General features: G+C 45.9%; 1 long non-coding RNA gene across 1 annotated transcript; it reads left to right on the forward strand.

The window, feature by feature from the left end:
• Positions 1–267: 267 nt before the first annotated feature.
• On the forward strand, positions 268–16,886 carry LOC138423305 (uncharacterized). The gene is made up of 3 exons (XR_011250221.1): positions 268–467; positions 6,252–6,305; positions 14,485–16,886. It is a non-coding gene; the product is annotated as an uncharacterized lncRNA (long non-coding RNA).
• Positions 16,887–20,593: the final 3,707 nt, after the last annotated feature.

Raw genomic sequence — 20,593 nt, forward strand, 5'->3', positions numbered from 1 at the left:
AGAGGGGGAATAGCACAAATGCTGGGGTACCAGGGGCCGCACGTGCAGGTGAGAAGCTGGAGCTGTCGACTGGCTGGTCATTTATTTTTAGCTGTTGCTTTGAAAGGAAAACAAAGATGCAGACACATTCCAAACATCTCTGGGTTTTCTTATTACGGGGGGAAATAATAATTTCAAAGTTCAGAAGAATGAAGCCTCTGCCAAGGTCTCCTCACTGGGTATTCTTTCCCCCCACGGGAGCTTCCTGAGTCATGTGTTCACATGCTCATCACTCAGTTGTTTGCAGGCTAGTGCTGTGGCTGCCCCGCGGCCGCACCCTCCAGGAGAGGGTGACCCAAGGTGTGACCTGCAGGACTCTGGAGCTGGGTGTCCGAGTGGAGACTCCTTCTCTACCAACACCTGGTAGGGATGGGACCTTGAGCGAGTGACTTCACTTCTTTTAGGTCTCAGCTTCCTTGCAGCAAAAGGTTAGTAATTAGAGTTAATTTCCTGTGGCTTTTGTAGATGCGCATTTGTTGCTGCTGTTGTTGTTTTTTACCCTGATAGCTTTCCCTGTTTGAGGACTTCCCTTGTGGCTCAGCTGGTAAAGAATGTGCCTGCAATATGGGAGATCTGGGTTTGATCCCTGGGTTGGGAAAATCCCCTGGAGAAGAGAAAGGCTACCCACTCCATTATTCTGGCCTGGAGAATTCCATGAAATATACAGTCCATGGGGTCGCAAAGAGTCGGACACGACTGAGCAACTTTCACTTCTTCCCTGTTTGAATGCATGTAATAGTGGGGCAATGATAGCATTTGATTTGAAAGTTTAATGAGCAGATGTACATTCTGGGACATTCTGAGCTTAGTAAATGATTATTCTTTTGTTGCTGGTTGTTGTTATTATTAAAGAGTTTTGAGGACCTTAAGTAAGTTTTATAATATTTCTAGCCTCACTTCTTAAAATGGGGATGTTTTTATTGTTGTTGGGTTGCTAAGTCATGTCCAACTCTTTGCAACCCCATGGACTAAAGCACCCCAGGCTTCCCTCTCCTTCACTATCTCCTGGAGTTGGCTCAAACTCATGCCCATCAAGGCGGTGATGCCATCCAACCATCTCATCCTCTGTTGCCCCCTTCTCCTCCTGCCCTCAATCTTTCCCAGTTCAGGGTCTTTTCCAATGAGTCAGCTCTTCACATCAGGTGGACATAGTATTGGAGCTTCAGCTTCCGCATCAGTCCTTCCGATATATATTCAGGGTTGATTTCCTTTAGGATTGATTGGTTTTGTCTCCTTGCTGTCTAAGGTATTCTCAAGAGTCTTCTCTAGCACCACAGTTTGAAAGCATCAATTCTTTGACACCCAGCCTTCTTTATGGACCACCTCTCACATCCATACATGACTACTGGAAAAACCATAGCTTTGAATATACAGACCTTTGTTGACTAAGTGATGCCACTGCTTTTAAATATGCTGTCTAGGTTTTTCATATCTTTTCTTTCAAGGAGCAAGTTTTCTTTTTTTGTGGCTGTAGTCACCGAAAAAAAAAATGGGGATAATATAATAAAAATGTATTCTTACTATCACTACCATATTAAAGTTGTCATGAAGATTAAATAAAACAAGTCCTTAGAATGCTGTCTGTCACCTAGTACTTGCTCGGTCACGATTAGCCATCACCATCATCATTGTCCTCTCAGGTCTGAGTTGGGAATTTGAGAGAGGAAAAGAGCTTGCCATCAAGAATAGGTATCACAGGACTTCCCTTGCGAGTCCAGTGGTTAAGAATTCACCTGCCAGTACAGGGGACACTGGTTTGATCCCCGATCCAGGAAGATCTCACATGCCGCAGAGCAACTAAGCCTGTACCCCGCAACTACTGAACCCAAGCTCTAGAGCCCATGGGCCACAACCACTGAAGCCTGAGTGCCTAGAGCTGGTGCTCTGCAACAGAGAAGGCATTATGAGAAGCCTGCACACGATAAAGAAGAATAGCCCCCTCTCGCCACAACTAGAGAAAGCCCATGCACAGCAATGAAGACCCACTGCCGCCAAAAATGAAATTAAAAAAGGAAAAAAGAATGAGCATCCAAGGATCATTCCAGGCAGAGAATGGGGCTGGGTGAGGTCATGCAATGGGGCAAGATCAAAAAAGAACTGTTGTTCATCGTGCTGAGAACCCAGGATTCTTTCAGAGAAGGAACATGTGGTTTCTTTTGGTGGAAGATGGGGAAAGCAGGGCTGGAGGCATCCCCAGGATCCAGACCATGAAGGACCCTGAGTGCCTGCCTGCAGAGCCGGTCTTTTGTCTTGCAAACCACAGAGAAAGTGACCAGCTGTTCTTTGGCACATCTGGGTTTTACATCAGCACGTTTCCTCTCTTGGCAAAGCACATAGCTCCTCATCTCTTGAACACTTCAAATCCAAATCATGTTCTTAAGTAGACACAGAGATCCAACCAGTCCATCCTAAAGGACATCAGTCCAGAGTGTTCATTGGAAGGATTGATGTTGATGCTGAAACTCCAATACTTTGGCCAGCTGATATGAAGAGCTGACTCATTGGAAAAGACCCTGATGCTGGGAAAGATTGAAGGCAGGAGGAGAAGGGGATGACGGAGGATGAGATGGTTGGATGGTATCACCGACTCAATAGACATGAGTTTGGGTAAACTCCGGGAGTTGGGGATGGACAGGGAGGCCTGGCGTGCTGCAGTCCATGGGGTCAAAAAGAGTCTTTTGACATGACTGAGCGACTGAACTGAACTGAACTGAGACACAACAGACCCCACAATTTCACTATGCCTTGCTGTCATAGTGGCCCTTCTCAGTTGATTCTCCAGAAGTAGTTGTGATGTGGGTGGAGGTGAATGCAAGGTACCAACCCATAGCCATCTGTGGTCCCTTTGGGACCTCGTACTTCCTGGCCTCCCATTGGCCAAGACCCACCATCTGGAGGTGGAGGTCCTTAAACCAGGGGTTAAACCCTGATGTGGTCCAGGCCACCTTTCACAGAACAACACTTCAAGGCACCATCCCCTTCTTGGAGGCTCTGTGGCCACATTTTGAAAGCCTCGCTTTCCAGGCACCAAAATATTTCCAGGGACTCTAGAATCCAGAGCCACTTTCTTTCTCTTCCCACCATGGTTTGGTTCAGCCTAAAGATGCAAACCAGTGCTACACATCTGTCAGCCTAAAATTCATGGAGCTATTTGGAAGCAAAACCAAGAAAAACAAAACTGATTAGGGAAAGATCTGCTTTCAGAAAAACCTATTTCTGTCACAGGGGGATGGATAAATAAAATAATGTTTCAATAATTTATGCAGCCTGCATGCGAGAAAACATTGGAAATGTGAAATGAGGACGACACGTAAAGAACAACCGAAGTTGATGGCTGCTTTAATCAGTTCGGTTGATAATTCTAAAATAAATTGGAAAAATCAGTCTTTCCCTCAGAGTTTGAATGATGATGGGATGGTAGGAAGATGTGCGTTCTTTCTCCTGGAAAGTGCTTGTTCTTTCGTGTCCCTTCAAGGACACCCTCCTCAGCCCATGACCATGGGTCCCATCCCTGGCCAGCTTTTCTCCTGTCTTCACCACTCTGTGCAATGTTGCATGTTCACCTCCAAGCCCTGCCTTGCTGAGCTTGAATTTCATAGAACTACTCAGGACTCCTCTGTGGATGAGGTTGACTGGCCATGGGGAGAGTGGATTGGGAAATCTCTGTTTTTCAGATTGCCTCCACCTCCCAAGGCAGCACTGAGATGGTCTTGAAGCAACCCTCTTTCTTTCTTTTTTTAAAATATTTATTTATTTGGCTGTGTCAGATCTTAGTTACAGCACAGGGCACCCTCATTGCATCCTGCAGGATCTTTTGTGATGGTGCACGGACTCTCTGGCTGGGACACACAAACTCCAGCCTGGGGGTTCAGTAGTTGTAGCACGTGGGCTAAGTTGCTTTGCAGCTTGTGGGATCTTAGATCCCCGCTCAGGAATGGAGTGCATAACCCCTGCATTGCAAGATGGACACTTCACCGCTGGAGCACTGGAGAAGTCCCTAGCATCATATTTCAGTTCTGTTTGGGTAAACATTTATTTGGCAAGTCAACTGCCCAAAGGTTAGAGAAGACTTCAGGGAGATAGAAAAATAATGAGGTGGTGGACGTGATTTGAGGTCCCTTTAGTAACATGGAGAACCTCAGAAGTGACTTTGTTCACCACACTTATTCTCCAAGCCCAATCTTGATGTTCCTCTGATGCCTTAGTCTGGGTTTGCTCTTTTCTATCTTCCCGCTCACCTCCCAACTCTCCTTATACTGGGTTAGCAAACATCCTTTCCCATCAAGCTAGGGAGTCCATGGAAAGGTATAAGCACAAAACACTCTTCTGAATCCACTGTTGTTGGGAGGTGGCCTGGGTGTCCCTAGATATAAAACCACGAGGTAATTCAATTGGTCTTGCTGAGCTATCCTCAGAGAGGCAACTGGGAAGTAGCCTGCTGAGTACTTGTTGTATTTCTGGAGTCAAAGGAGAAATAGTTGAAGAAGCCCAAAGCAGGAACAGGGAGGAAATCCAAGGCATAGCCAGAAACTTAGAGTCTAAAGTGGAAAACCACCTCCAATTCCCTGACTTCCCAGGGTGATGGAGAGAAGATGGAAACCAACATGGTGTCTGGAAGCTCAGAACTTGGAATCGATGGTCTAGCACAAAGGAGTAGCAGTGTGACTTCCCAGCCTGGCTCAAAGCACACGTGCGGACGATGTCTCTCCCGGGGTTAGCCCTCATTGGCTTCTTGCTACCTATTTCATGCTGCCATCCTTCCTCCCTTCACTGTATCAACCAGCATCCCATAACAAGAGAGGTGGCAGGAAGCCAGGAAGGCACGACTTTTGCGTTCAGTTTAGTGACGCTTATCTTTGGCTGTACTACAGATATCATGTGCTATATAATATCCCTCAAGAGTGTGAATGAATTTCAAGAAGGAGGGGAATATGCCCGCCATCCTGACCTCATTGCTAACCCTTGGGTTCACGCATGACCACCCCATGTCCAGCATCATAGATCAGGCACACAGCTGAGACTGCCAGTGTTTTGTGCTCCTTTGTATCTTCAGAGCCTAGAAGAAGTACTTGCCATTTAGGGACCCAGTTTTGCTGAATGAGAGAGTGAATGCACTCGCCAACTAGGGGAAGTGATGGAGCAGCAGTAAGACTAGGGGACGTAGACGATCTGTTGTGTGGGCCTGTTCAGCAGATGGATCTGGTGGGAGAGATCACAGCCTGGAGAAAAAAACCTAAGAGGCCTGCGAGGCAGGTTGTGACTTCAGACTCTCTCCCTCTTCTCCTTCTCCAAGCCTAATACTGACCCAGGTTCTAACTAGTTGTTGTTCAGTTGCTAAGTCATGTCCAACTCTTTACTCTTTGTGACCTATGGTCTGCAGCATGTGCACCGGGCTTCCCTGTCCTTCACTCTTTCCTGGAGTTTGCTCAAACCCATATCCATTGAGTGCTTCGTCACTCAGTTCTGTCCAACTCTTTTCGACCCCATGGACTGTAGCCTGCCAGGCTCCTCTATCTGTGGGATTCTCCAGGCAAGATTACTGGAGTAGATTGCCATTTCCTTCTCCAGGGGGGTCTTCCCAACCCAGGGATCGAACCCAGGTCCTACATTGCAGGCAGATTCTTTACCATCTGAACTCCCAGGGAATGCTATCTAACTAGTAGTCTAGTTAGCCTCTGTCCATATCATTCTGTCAATGTTCCCTCTCCTCCAATGCAAAAATGCTCTCTACAATGTTCTGAACAAGGGTTTGTCTGGCCTTCTGTCATACCCAGAGTGACAGGGAGCTCACTACCTAGCAAAGCAGCTTAGTTTCATGTTGGATGCCCCTCTGTTACAATGCACAGATATCCTTTCCGGCCATTTCTATCTACTGGTTCTGAGTCTGGAGTCAAAACCCTCCAGGAGCTTAATTTACCCAGTTGCAACTCAGTAGTCCTTCAAGCTTTTGATGATAGACATCATGCCCCAGGCTTAACGTCTCAAGACAAACTGCCAGCGTCCTTTCCAGAGTTTCTTGGGTGATGGTGTGGCCTTGAGACCCTTCACCCCTTATTTGCCATGATGTTCCACTAGGGACAGCTTCACAGCGGGTTGTAGTTCCCTTGCCCCTTCCCATGTGTCTTTCCCTTGACTCACATGGCCACGGGAAGAGCTGATGAGCTGATTTTATTTTCTCTCTCTCAGAAGGACCTCTGTGTGTTCCCCTACAGGGAAGCCTCTGGTACCAGTGAAATGTCTCTGTATGGACTTCTGTTCCCACCTGGGTAAGGACATCCCATAGGACTGATCTGAGCTGCCTGAGGTCAATCCTATTTTACTTCCATTATGTGGCCTTTACTAGCCCAAGAAAGAAAAAAAAAGAAAGTAATGTTGCTCAGTTGTGTCCGACTCTTTGCGACCCCATGGACTGTAGCCTGCCAGGCTCCTCCCTCCATGGGATTTTCCAAGCAAGAATACTGGGATGGGTTGCCGTTTCCTTCTCCAGGGGATCTTCCCAAGCCAGGGATCAAACCTGGGTCTCTCACATTGCAGGCAGACTCTTTACCGTCTGAGCCACCAGGGAAGTCCTTCCACTTACTAGCCCAAGAACCCAAGTGGGTGCTTAAGTACAGCTTCGGGGAATGAATAAGGGCATTTAGCTGATAAACCTTGGTATAAGACCGGCCCAAGAGCGAGGCGGAGATAGCCCCTGGCCCCAGGAGCTCTGTGTTCCAGCTCAGTGAAAGTCTGACAATGACGCTAGCCTCATCTCTGGCTCGTTCTGTCTGTCTGTCTGTCTGTCTCTTGCTCTCCGTAGGAGTTCAGCTCTCCTCTCCTCTCCCAGCCCTCCCTCCCCCAGCCCCTTTGTCGACACTTGATCATTTACATCAAGTTGACATTCGCAGAGTTTACTCAGGGGTCTGTAATTGTATTCTTTCCCTGGTTCTGCATTACCAACCATGAAAATGGAATCTTATCATCCCTGACCAATTTTTAATGTACAAAATGATTTGGCTGAGGTTCAAAGGGAGGCACAATTGAAATCAGGTGAATGATACATGTAGTTTTTTCACTTCCTTCGTGCTTAGATTTGATTTTTTTTTTCGGTCTAGCATAGAAGAAAAAGTAGATTATTTTTGCAAGTTATATAAGTGCATGTGTGTGCTGTGTAGGTAGGAATCACTATACATCCCAAAGCACAGATATGTATATGATGGTGTGTTTGCTTATATTAACATCCTCACATTTCACACGTGTGAATCTATTTAGACATAAGTAAACAAATATAATTATATTGTTTGCAATTTTATTGATGGCAATCAAATTTGCAATGATCCTTAAAATGTATTCAAAACCCCCAAAGGGCTGGAACAGCCCTGCAGCTAGAGCCCAGGATTAATGGTTGGAATATTTAAATGAAGCCCTGACACCCTTTTGTTCATTCAGAAAGGAACCCTAGAGAGGAAGTGGGGACTCTGGCCTTGGCCAGAATTGTCTTGGGTCTCAGATATACTAATGAGTAATATCCTCATGTCCTTTGGCAAATGTCATCCTAAAGGGAGTAGCCAAGAAGCAGAAATGTCTTGCCAAAAAGTGGAGGCGATTTACTGTGCACTGGGCTGAGAAATCTCCAGCCTGAGTGCCATTGTCTTCGCTTTCCGAGATGCGACGCATTGCAGCAGGCAAGCCAGTATGCTTGGCTTGGAAGGGTGAAGGCACTACCCCCCATCCAAGTTCTTGGCCAGAAACTCTCCGGTGTGGAACAAAGAGGCTCCTATTTGACCAGAGCCAGGCCTGGGGCTCCCTGCGAGTCATGTTGCGCTTTAACTGCCTCTGAAAACCCATGAGTTGGGTTTGTTCCGATTTTATTTTTTTAAAAGGAAACTAGAGGCTCAGAAAACTTCTGGAGTGCTCCCAAGATTATACCACGTGCTAAATGGTGGATTCAAGATTCAAATCACCATCAAGCTGGTTCCAAGAGCGGTCTGTAATTATAACACTTCGGGCTCCTGGTCAGCAAAAACCCATCTTCTATTCTTGGGCCCCATGGCCTGGTTCATTGGGGGATGTTGCAGTCACATCTGATGTCAGAGTCCTCCAGGAATGAAACCAAATCTCTCAGGATGTCCTGGCAGACAAGTTGAGGATATGGGGCCAAATTCCGCAGTCGTTGGGGGTTGTTGTTGACAACTGTACCCGGAAGGTATCCGTGATTGATAGGACTGATGTTAACTCCTTAGGGTTTTTCTGTATTGTACTATGGGCTCTGTCTCAACTTCTGTCCTGTTGATCATTTTATTTTGTAATTAGCTGATTTATTTTGGCTGCACTGGGTCTTAGTTGCGTCACGTGGGATATTCTGTCTTCATTGTGGCATGCGGGATCTCCTTCTTCTTTTTAAGTTGCAACATCTGGGTTCTAGCTCCCTGACCAGAGATTGAGCCTGAGCCCGCTTCACTGGGAGTACAGAGTCTTAGCCCTTGGACCACCTGGGAAGTCTGGATCATTTTCTTGACAACTCAGATGAGGACATCGAGTTTCTTATCAGATTTGCAGCTGGTACAGAGTGAGGAGGACCTGTTGATGTATTTGTTGCCAGTTCCGGACTTGAAACGACCCTGCTGCTTAGTCTTGGGTCCATTCTCAAGACGGATCACACACTGCCCAGAAGCTCCTAGCTTTCTGAAACACCTGGCCACAAAGTCTCACACATCTCAGCAACATCATGAAAACACACTGTTTTCACTAAGGAAAGGATCCGTGATTGATATTAGCCATTATTTACTGAGTCCCTTTTGTGTGCTGGGTACTTAATAAATGACCCCTCACGTTGACGTCTCTCAATATTTTGTAGTGTTCAAAGAAAGTGAGTCACCTATTTAAAGTCTAGGGAGCTTTGGGGAAGACAAACCAGGATTGAAACCCAGGCATCTGGGTCCTTTTGCTGGGTCATGAGCCCAACTCCAACCCCTTCTCCCTGCTAGGAAGCTGGACTTGAACATAGGAATTGGCAGGGGTGGGGAGGGAGGGTGGAGAGACTGGATCACAGGAATTTGTAGCTGTCTTGAAGATGGATGCTGGGCTAATAAACCTCTGTATTGCCTCTGCAGGACCCAAAGTGGGGTCTGCTACAGCAGCTGTGTTCACTCCTGATTACAACCATCCGCAGGTTTGATGAGCTCCTCCTCCTGACCCACTTAGGTGGGAGACAGTGGGTGGTCATCTCTGTATCACCCAAGACCCCCTTTAGGGCTGGCATGTGTCCGAGGAACTGGACAGAACTCTCCCAGCAGCAGCACTCGACACTCCCTTTCAGAATTCTTTTAGATTCCTGGCCTCGCTGCTTCTCCGGCCTTGAAATTGAGGGATGCTGTTGTGGTCATGGGTGGGCTCACAGGGCTTCCGTTTATGGAAAGGAAATCTTCCTGGTGTCTGGAGAGATGACAGGGACTGAAATGCAAAGGAGATGATTGCTGGTCATGTGATGTGGAAAAGAGCTCCCCCGGCATTTCCAGAGGTCTTGCTGCTGCCATCCATCCTGTGTCGATGGAGATGTTGCTGGCTGGGGATGAAGCATCATTTCTCTGCAGGCTGTACCAGTTTTTCTGTCCAAGTAACATACTTGGACTCATGGACACACATGAATGTCACAGGTGTGGCTCTGCTTGCAACAAATTATGGGACCATCAATGAATGAAACAAAATTCTGCAATGTACTTTATTTATTTAAAAATAACATGAGTCACTTTAAAGTCTTCATTGACTTGGTGTGCTTTATTTTTTTAAATGGTATGTACCATTTAAAAGTCTTTACTGAATTTGTTATAATATTGCTCTATTTTATGTTTTTTTTTTTTGTTTTCTTTTGGCTGTGAGGCATGTGGGAGCTTAGCTCCCTGACCAGGGATTGAACCCACATCCCTGCGTTGGAAGGTGAAATCTTAACCACTGAATCACCAGGGAAGTCCCATTCTGTGTGCTTTAGTTGTTATTGAAATCACTGCTGGTAATCCTCTCCATGTCTAAGGAAGAAGACTATGTGTTATTATTTTCACCAACATAAACGTTAAAAGAGAGTATTGGTGTTTACATAAGATTATGCTAAATTAGGCTTTGGATTTATAGCTATGATTATAGAACTCTACTCAAAGTCCTTTCCTGTCGAAAGTACAAATTCCCTCATGTGTCAATATTTTTGACATCTAAGACCTGCTGTGATTTAAACCCACTAGCCTTATCCCTCTTTATCTCCTACTGCACCCCACACACTGGAGAAATTGGGTTCCATCTCTCTCCTCTATGTGGGACCCATGCTTTTCAAACTCCATCCATGTGCCCAGGCTGTTTCTTCTGCTAGAGACACATCTCTCACTTTAATTGGCTTCAATTCTGTCTATCCTTCAAAGACCCTCTCAAAAGCTCCCTGCTCCCCGAGCATTTACTGATCTTCCTGATCAAATGGAGTTGTTTTCACTTTGATGTCCCAAAGCACCTTTTCTTTGTCTCCTACTTGGCACACATCATGTTCTTTTTAGAGATCCCATCGTTTTTGGAGTCAGAGAGTCCTGCCTCTAATCCTGCCTCTAATCCTGCCTCTATTTCTTATTAGTCATAGAAGGATAGGTTACTTAACCTCCCAGAGCTGAAGTTTTCTAAACTATAAGATGAAAGAATGAAACCGACTTTACAAGGTTGACCAGATAACTGCATGAGATAATCTACATGAAATGTCCAGTGAATTGCCGAGTGGGCAGTATAGATTGTTTATCTTCCTATTGTATTTTTTAAGCACACAATAGCAACTGCGGTAAATAAACTCCAAATCTTGGTGGCTCAACACAGTAGAAGGAAAGTCCTATGGTGTGTGTGCCAGGCAGCCTCTCATGTAGTGAGTCAGAGATTTGGGCTTTTTCCATCTCAGCTCTGCTTCCTCTTGGGGCTCAGCATCCTCTTTATCCAGCCAATGGTGGCAAAATGACTTGGAACTGCAGGTCTTAGTTTAAGATGGAAGGGGAGAAGAAGGTAGGATTCACAGGACTTTTATATCTCTCTTGCTAATTTTGGTGGCTTTTCTGCTGAGCACTCTGATGCTGTGGGCTGTGATTCCAAAGCAATTCCAAACCATCTGTAGAGGTGCGACTGGCCAGTGAATGGCCAACTCAGGGTCATTTTTAGCAGATTCCTCATGGAAAAAGGAGTCTTCTTGGAACTCACACCTTCTTCTATCTGGCATCTGGGAAGAGAAGAGGAACACTCCCCGGGTGGATGACCTAAGAGGGCTAGAGAGACTAATGAATGACTGTGACTGTAATAAAGAGCCACCTTGAGATGAACTGGTTGCCTGATTGGGTGAGAGATCCATTCACTCATCAAATACTTCCTGGTGCTTCCTTTGTGCCAGGCACTGTCCTAGGCTCCTGGCATACTTTCAACCCACAAAATACCTTCAAATCCTCCCCATCATGGGGTGCGGACTCTCAGTGGCTGAATGATGCTGAGATCTGGGCTGTAGCTTCATTTCTGTTGGGCTTCCTCTGCCATGTCAGAAGATGTGGTTCCTCATGTGTTTGGATGGGCTCCACTGGATGGAGTCTAGAAGGATAGATGGTGAGAAAATGTTGACTTTGGTATGGACTCACAGAAGTAGAAGATATTAAGAGGAGGTGGCAAGAATACACAGAAGAACTATACAAAAAAAGATTTTAATGACCCAGATAATCACAATGGTGTGATCACTCACCTAAAGCCAAACATTGCGGAGAGCAAAGTCAAGTGGGCCATAGGAAGCATCACTATGAACAAAGCTAGTAGAGGTGATGGCATTCCAGCTGCACTCTTTCAAATCCTAAAAGATGATGCTGTGAGAGTGCTGCACTCAATATGCCAGCAAATTTGGAAAACTCAGCAGTGGCCACAGGACTGGAAAAGATCAGTTTTCATTCCAATCCCAAAGAAAGACAATGCCAAACAATGTTCAAACTATTGCACATTTGCACTCATTTCACATGCCAGCAAAGTAATGCTGAAAATCCCCCAAGCTAGGCTTCAACAGTTTGCGAATTGAGAACCTTCAGATGTGCAAGCTGGATTTAGAAAAGGCAGAGGAACCAGAGATCAAATTGCCAACATCTGCTGGATCATAGATAAAGCAAGAGAATTCTAGAAAAAAACACCTATTTCTGCTCCATTGACTATGCTGAAGCCTTTGATTGTGTGGATTACAACAAACTGTGGAAAATTCTTCAAGAGATGTAGTATCAGACCACCTTACCTGCATCCTGAGAAATCTGTATGCTGGTCAAGAAGCAACAGTTAGAACTGGACATGGACCAATGGACTGGTTAGAAATTAGGAAAGCAGTATGTCAAGGCTGTATATTGTCACCCTGCTTATTTAACTTATATTCAGAGTATATAATGAGAAATGCTGGGCTGGATGAAGCACAAGCTGGAATCAAGACTGCTGGGAGAAATATCAATAACCTCAGATATACAAATAACACCACCTTTATGGCAGAAAGCAAAGAGGAACTAAAACCCCTCTTGATGTAGATGGAAGAGGAGAATAAAAAAGCTGGCTTAAAACTCAACATTCAAAAATGAAGATCATGGCATCCAGTCCTATCACTTCATGGTAAATAATGGGGAAACAATGGAAACAGCGTCAGACTTTATTTTCTTGGGCTCCAAAATCATTGTAGATGGTGACTACAGCCATGAAATTAAGACACTTGCTTCCTGGAAGAAAAGCTATGACCAACCTAGACAGCATATTAAAAAGGAGAGACATTACTCTGCCGACAAAAGTCCGTCTAGTCTAAACTATGGTTTTTCCAGTAGTCATGTATGGATGTGAGAGCTGGTCCATAAAAAAGGCTTTCTTTGAGCACCAAAGAATTGATGCTTTTGAACTGTGGTGTTGGAGAAAACTCTCGAGAGTCCCTTGGACAGCAAGGAGATCAAACCAGTCCATCCTAAAGGAAATCAGTCCTGAATATTCATTCGAAGGACTGGTGCTGAAGCTGAAGCTCCAATACTTTGGCCACCTGAGGCTAAGAGCCAGTTCATTAGAAAAGACCCTGATGCTGAGAAAGATTGAAGGCAGAAGGAGAAAGGGATGACAGAGGATGAGATGGTTGGATGACCTCACCAACTCAATGGATATGAGTTTGAGTAAGCTCCAGGAGTTGGTGAAGGACAGTGAAGCCTGGCGTGCTGCAGTCCATGGAGTCGCAAAGAGTCGGAATGAGTGACTGAACAATAACAACAATGTTCTTGCCCCTGCCTCCAGGGATCTTATTTTTCAGTAGCGATAAATAAGGAGCCATGCCTTTGGGGGGCATTTTTTTGTGGGTAGTAGGGAATGCACTGAACTAGAAGGCAGAGGACTAAGGTCTGGTCTGGTGCCCCGACTCATTGTCTAGCTGTCTTTGGTTCTCAATTTCCCCACCTGAAAAATCATAGAGATGCTGAGTCTAGCCTTCTCTTCTGGTTCTTTCATCCTCTCTGACGTCATCATCCTCAAAGGCAGACATCATTTGGATCAAGGTCCATAGGAATGATGGGCACCTGTGAGCTCAGCTGGATGAGGGCAAGTGGGAGAGGTCAAGTGGCAAAGCACTGAGGTTATAGAAGCCACCTCTGCCCCAGACTGTCCCTGTAGGTGGCCCTACTCCATCCCAGGGCACGGACAGAAACATCAGACTCAGCTTTGGTCTAAAGCTGGGCGGGGGGGGGGGGGGGGGGCGGCCTGGTCTTGTGCTTCAGAGCCACTGCGACTATATGATTCCATACCCACTGCCACTCTGAAACCTGTCAAGGAAACTTGTGGATGGGAGTGGGGGATATATCGGGGATAGGAGCAGAGGGATGAAGGCTGGAAAGGTGGTGGGTCTCACATATGGGGCCGAGTGTGGGCTTTATTTTGTAAACTAATGGATCCCACCCCAAATCCTGGGACAGCATCAGATGGAATGTTTTCTCTCCATGGGAGCTGGCAACTGCGGTTGAAATTCTGACTCTGTCACTCACTCAGGTGACCCACTCAGGTGGGTCACCTCGCTTTGTGAGCCTCAATTTTCTCAACACTAAAATGGGGATGAGGCACGCAACTCATGGGGTTACTGTAAGATTTAAATGAACGCATAAGTGTGCAGTTGCTTACAAGGACAATTCCTTGTCCCTGGGAAGAAAGGATGAAGCAGGTGACCCCTGAGGTTCCTTCTGACCCTGAAATCTCATGTTCAGAAGGAGAGGGCAAGGCATACCCAGCTCAGTATGATACAGACAGCTTGACTCTATGAGCAGTTCTGGACGTTGGGGTCATACATTATTTTTGACATCATAAGGTATTTGCAGAAAATTCAAGAATAATGCCTCAGTGTTTAAGGAAAAAAAAAGGCTAAGCAGAGTTTCAATTAACTTCATTTTGTTTTATTTAACTTTTCTTCTCTCTCTCTTTTAGCCATGCTGCGTGTGGGATTTCAGTTCCCCAACTGGGGGTCTAACTTGTGTCATCTGCAGCAGAAGTGCAGAGTCCTGACCAATGGACCACCAGGGAATTCCCTCATCTCATCTTTGACGATGCCGCTCCCTCTGTCAAACCTGGGAAGAGAAACCTAGACCTCGAGGGCTTGGCAGGGGACAGGAAAGCCCAACTGTGAGTTCTTTGGGCCTCATTTCCTGTAAAACGTTTCTGCATCATCAGTTCAGTTCAGTACCTCAATCGTGTCTGACTCTGTGCGACCACCTTGGACTGCAGCATTCCAGGCTTCCCTGTCCATCACCAACTCCTGGAGCCTGCTCAAACTCATGTCCATTGAGTCAGTGATCCCATCCAACCATATCATCCTCTGTTGTCCCCTTCTCCTCCTGCCTTCAATCTTTCCCAGCATCAGGGTCTGTTCAAATGAGTCAGTTCCTCACATCAGGTGGCCAAAGTATTGGAGTTTCCGCTTCAGCATCAGTCCTTCCAATGAACATTTAGGACTGATTTTCTTTAGGATGGACTGGTTGGATCTCCTTGCAGTCCAAGGGACTCTCAAGAGTCTTCTCCAACACCACAGTTCAAAAGCATCAGTTCTTTAGTGCTCAGCTTTCTTTATGGTCCGACTCTCACATCCATACATGACTATCAGAAAAACCATAGCTTTGACTAGACAGACCTTCGTTGGCAAAGTAATGTCTCTGCTTTTTAATATGCTGTCTAGGTTGGTTATAGCTTTTCCTCCAAGGAGCAAGTGTCTTTTAATTTCATGGCTGCAATCACCATCTGCAGTGATTCTGGAGCCCAAGAAGATAAAGTCTGTCTTTGTTTCCATTGTTTCCCCATCTCTTTGCCACGAAGTGATGAGACCGGATGCCATGATCTTAGTTTTTTGAATGTTGAATTTTAAGCCAACTTTTGCACTCTCCTCTTTCACTTTCATCAAGAGGCCCTTTAGCTCCTCTTCACTTTCTGCCATAAGGGTGGCGTCATCTGCATATCTGAGGTTATTGATTGATATTTCTCCCGGCAATCTTGATTCCAGCTTTTGCTTCATCCAGTCCAGCATTTCTCATGATGTACTCTGCATAGAAGTTAAATAAGCAGGGTGACAATATCCAGCCTTGATGTACTCCTTTCCCAGTTTGGAACCAGCCTGTTGTTCCATGTGCAGTTCTAACTGTTGCTTCTTGACCTGCATACAGCTTTCTCAGGAGGCAAGTAAGATGGTCTGGTATTCCCATCTCTTTAAGAATTTTCCACAGTTTGTTGTGATCTGCACAAAGACTTAGTAATATTCAATAAAGAAGAAGTAGATTTTTTCTGTAACTCTCTTGTTTTTTCTATGATTCAACGGATATTGGCTATTTGATCTCTGGTTCCTCTGCCTTTTCTAAATCCAGCTTGAACATCTGGAAGTTCATGGTTCACGTACTGTTGAAGCCTGGCTTGGAAAACTTTGAGCATTACTTTGCTAGTGTGTGAGATGTGTGCAATTGTGTGGTAGTTTGAGAACTCTTTAACATTGCCTTTCTTTGGGATTGGAAAGAAAACTGACCTTTTCCAGTCCTGTGGCCACTGCTGAGTTTTCCAAATTCGCTGGGATATTGAGTGCAGCACTTTCACAGCATCATTTTTAGGATTTGAAGTAGCTCAACTGGAATTCCATCACCTCTGCATCATGGAGTGTTTTTGGCTGCCCCAGAAGAGGCAGGGTGATTGGGGTGCCTGATTGCTCTCTTGTTTGCCCTGTAAAACCGTGTACATATCTCTTAAAAAAAAAAAATCTGAGCTGTGCTATGCTGCCAATTTAATCATTCCTGATTGATTGAGTCTTTGGCATAAGAGAACTCTTAGATCTCCCCTGCATGGAGACTGTGAATATAGTTGACCTTTCAACCTGTGTTTATTTTATTTATTTTTTTGATTTCAGCTTGTTCTTGCTTTTGACAGACAGATGCCCTAATACTTTGAATCTCTAGGAGAAGGGATTTGGTGATGTTTTAAAACCTATGGCTTTATTCCCCAGCACGGATGCCTAGGGATGGAGCATGGTCACTTCTGAACACTTCCCGTTAGCATCCCCAGATAACCTCCAGCCCTGGAACCACGCTTAATTGAAGATGGCAAATAAACATTGCCCAGCCAGAGTTCCCGTGCCCGGCAGTTATAGGACTCATTAAAAGGAAAAATGACCAGCCTCCTGACCGTCCACACGGGCCTTTCCGTGTGTAATGTGGGATGCTGTGTTTAGAGTTGCATTAATTTTTTATCATTCCTTAGTAACTAACATTGTATTTCTGCTGATAAACCCCATCAATATGGTGATTTGATTAGCAAAACATAAAACTACTCATTAAACTCCAATTATGTTGCTCAGGTGTAATTTGATTTTGATTGGGTGGAAAAATGCTGTTGTGTTGTCTTTTTTTTTCCTAGTCCCCCTTTTAAAATATCCAGTTAAGTGCTACATTAACAATGCTACATTTACAATGCTGGTGATGATGCAGGGTTTATTTAGCAAAGGCCGTTGCCTCTCATGTTTACTGAGAACTCAATGGCCTTTAGGCGCCAAGAGTGGGGATGACATTTATGGAATCTAATAGTCAGAAACCGCCAGATAATCCTCCTTCCCATTCCTGGTGGGAGGCCTTTTGGCAGGGATGGTCATCTTTAAGGGGTCCACACAGCATAAACAGTCCCGATACTTTTCTGTGCTAAACGAATGGAAGTGAGTTTTCAAGGATGACCAGACAGGCTGTGGGTGCCGGAGCTGCATTTTAAAACTTGACTTTGCATTTATCTCCTGTGTATACTCTCTCTTCCCCAACCTTCCCACAGAAAAAAATCTGATCTGGTAAAAATAAACAAGAGTCTCTCTGTATGCTTCTCTAGATCTGGGAAGATACTGGTTTATTTAGATGTCAGAGTTGGCTCCAAGAAAAGATGGATTTGGTCTGACAGATCAAAAGTTAATTTGAATGTTCAAACTATGATGTCAACGTTCAACTAGTATGGGTCTGCAGGGAATGGAAGGAATGTTCTTTTAATGAACTGATTCTTTCCATAGAGATTCATAGGACATTTATGACCAGTCAGACACTTGTTGGACCATGGATGTGGGGCAGCTGAGCGATGACCCTATATCTCATGGAACATGCATTCCAGTGGAGAGGAGTTCCTGATGGAACCCTCGTCAGCTTCCCATTATACCTGGAATTCAAGCCAAGATCCTCCCCATGGGCTTTGAGGCCCCCAGCCCAGCTCCTTCCATTCGCCCTCACCCCAGTCAAACCCTCCTGACACTTCCTGTTCTCTGGCCTTGTCTGCCCCAGGGCCTTTGCCCTGGCTATGCCTTCTACCAGGAATGCTCTCCCCAGGTACTTGCCTGGCTTGCCTCCTCACTCATCCACGTCTCTGCCATAAAGACAATTTCTCTGATTGGTCTAAATACAACAGCAGCTTCCAATCAGCCCTCACTTCCCTACTTGGAATGATTTCTTCATAGCTCAGCACCACTGGATGTTATGTTATTTGTCTTTATCTGTGTGCACCAGTGGAATGAAAGCTCTCCGAGGGCAGTGATTTGTCAGGCTGAGGTCATACCCACAGCACCAGACTAGTGCCTGGCACTCTGTAAGTGTGCACTTAGCCTTGTCAAGTAACTCGATGGCATGAACCAGTAAGATCATTGCAGGCAATGAGATAAATCTGGACCCTGTGAAAGTGACCGTGGGTGAGAGGGAACCCTTTACATAAGGTTGTCGAGGAAAGCCTCTTTGGAAGATGGCAGTTGGGCCAAGATCTAAACGATGGGAGAGAGCCAGCCAAGCAAAGGGGAGGGAATGTTAGGGGCGTGGGAACCTCAAATGCAGAGACCTGGAGGCAGGTACTGGCATGGCGTTTCAAGGAACAGAAAGCAGACTCAGGCACCTGGAGCCAGCAGGCCAGGTCAGGGGCCTTGTAGGGCTTCATCCCTCCAAACTGTGCGATACCCCTGCCAAGGCCCTGGGCAGCTCTGACCCAGATGGGCTGGAGGCTCTGGACTGAGCTCCAAGCAGAGGAAGCTCTGGGGTGCTTGGCATCCAGCTTGCCTTCTCCCAGCCCTGGGCATTTGTCTAGCCATCAAAACTCGACTTTTCCAGTGCCTCTGGGACCCTCGGCCAGTAACTCTCCTGGTCTTCCTTGTGGGGTCATGATGGCCTTTTCTTGGAAAGATACTTGTGAATGTTCACTGTTCCCAACATCTCTGAGCCTCCCCTGGTATTCACCCCACACTCGATGTTAAGAGAAACAACTAACTCTTTACCCAACCATGATCAACAGCTATGCCCTCTAGTCTTTGAATATTTGCTCCAGGTCTTCGTTCTGTCTGAAACTTCCCTCTCTTCTTCCTGGAAAATGTCTACTTTGAATAGTAGGTCCAGCTCAAACGCCCTCTTTTCCAAGTCTTTGAATGGACCATGATGCTTCCTCCCAAGCCAAACCAAGCCCTCTGTCCTCAATCATAGCACTGCTACCACTGTCTCCCTTCCAAGAAGCGTGAGCTCCCTGAGATCAGAAGCCACATCTTCAGGGCCCATCACAGAGTCAACACGAGGAAGATGGGCAATGCCTGGATAGGTGCACCATTACAGGGCACTGGGTGGAGTGCCATGCCCATCATGGCGGGCTGGAGTGGACTTCCCCACGAGGGAGGCAGTCTCTGTAAAGAATTGGAGAACAGTCCAGAAAAGCCAAGCCAAAGCCATTCCTGTGCCCTTGCATTTCTGAACGCTGTGGTTGACAAAATACTTCTTCCCCCCGAGATGGGCTTCTCATTTCCCCAGTTCCAACTGGTCATCACTGGCAGCTTCAATTTTTGGTTTGTTTTCGTGTTTTTGGTCAGCCCAGCGTATTTTCCCATCCTCCTTCTTCCTTTTTGGAAAATTACATTCTAACTCTTTTCTCTTGATGAAGGTGAAATAGGAGAGTGGAAAAGCTGGCTTAAAACTCAACGTTCAAAAAACAAAGATCACAGCATCCAGTCCCATCACTTCATGGCAAATAGAAGGGGAAAAAGTGGAAATGGTGACACATTTTACTCTCTTGGGTCCAAAACCACTACCATTGGTGACTGCAGCCATAAAGTTAAAAGATGCTTGCTCCTTGGAAGGAAAGCTATGACAAATTTAGCATATTCAAAAGCAGAGGCATCACTTTACTGACAAAGGTGTGTCTAGTCAAAGCTATGGTTTTTCTGTTAGTCATGTACAGATGTGAGAGTTGGACCATAAAGAAGGCTGAGCACCAAAGGACTGATACTTTCTAACTGTGGTGCTGGAGAAGACTGTTGAGAGTCCCTTGGGCAGCAAGGAGATCAAACCAGTCCATCCTAAAGGAAATCAACCCTGAATCTTCATTGGAAAGACTGATGCCGAAGCTGAAGCTCCAATATTTTGGGCACCTGACGCGAAGAGCTGACTTGTTGGAAAAGACCCTGCTGCTGGGGAAGATTGAGGGTGGGAGGAGAAGGGGGGGACAGAGGATGAGATGGTTAGATGGCATCACCGATTTGATGAACATGAGTTGAGCAAACTCTGGGAGACAGTGGAGGACAGTGAAGCCTGGCGTGCTGCAGTCCATGGGGTGGCAAAGAGTCAAATGCGACTTAGTGACTGAGCAACAATAATCCTAACACTGCATGGACTTTGTGGGCCTGACAATCCCAGCTCTGACCCTTCTTTCTCTAAGAGTATGGAACCTGATCTCTGTAGGACTAATGGAGGGGTCTCATCCGCGCAGACACAGTGACAGCTTTAGGGATCTTCCTGGAAAGCTAGAGCCCTTCTCGGGCCTTCTCTGCTGAATCTAATGGGACAACATCCTTCTTCCCATGGAACATAGTTTTTGGTGCTGTTGGGACTGCCAGAGGCTGTGTCTCCAGGAGGAAGGAGCAAGAGTGGCCTGAAGGGAGTAGAGGGGAGATCCGGAACAGGAAGAAAGACACGGGACATTTTTCAAAGCTTTGGATCCAATCAGGCCTGGAAACTCGCATCATGTGAATCAATTGGCTCCTTTTTCCTTAAGCTAATTTTAGTTGAGGTTC

Source organism: Ovis canadensis, chromosome 18 (genome assembly GCF_042477335.2).
Source record: "Ovis canadensis isolate MfBH-ARS-UI-01 breed Bighorn chromosome 18, ARS-UI_OviCan_v2, whole genome shotgun sequence".
Lineage (NCBI taxonomy): Eukaryota > Metazoa > Chordata > Mammalia > Artiodactyla > Bovidae > Ovis > Ovis canadensis.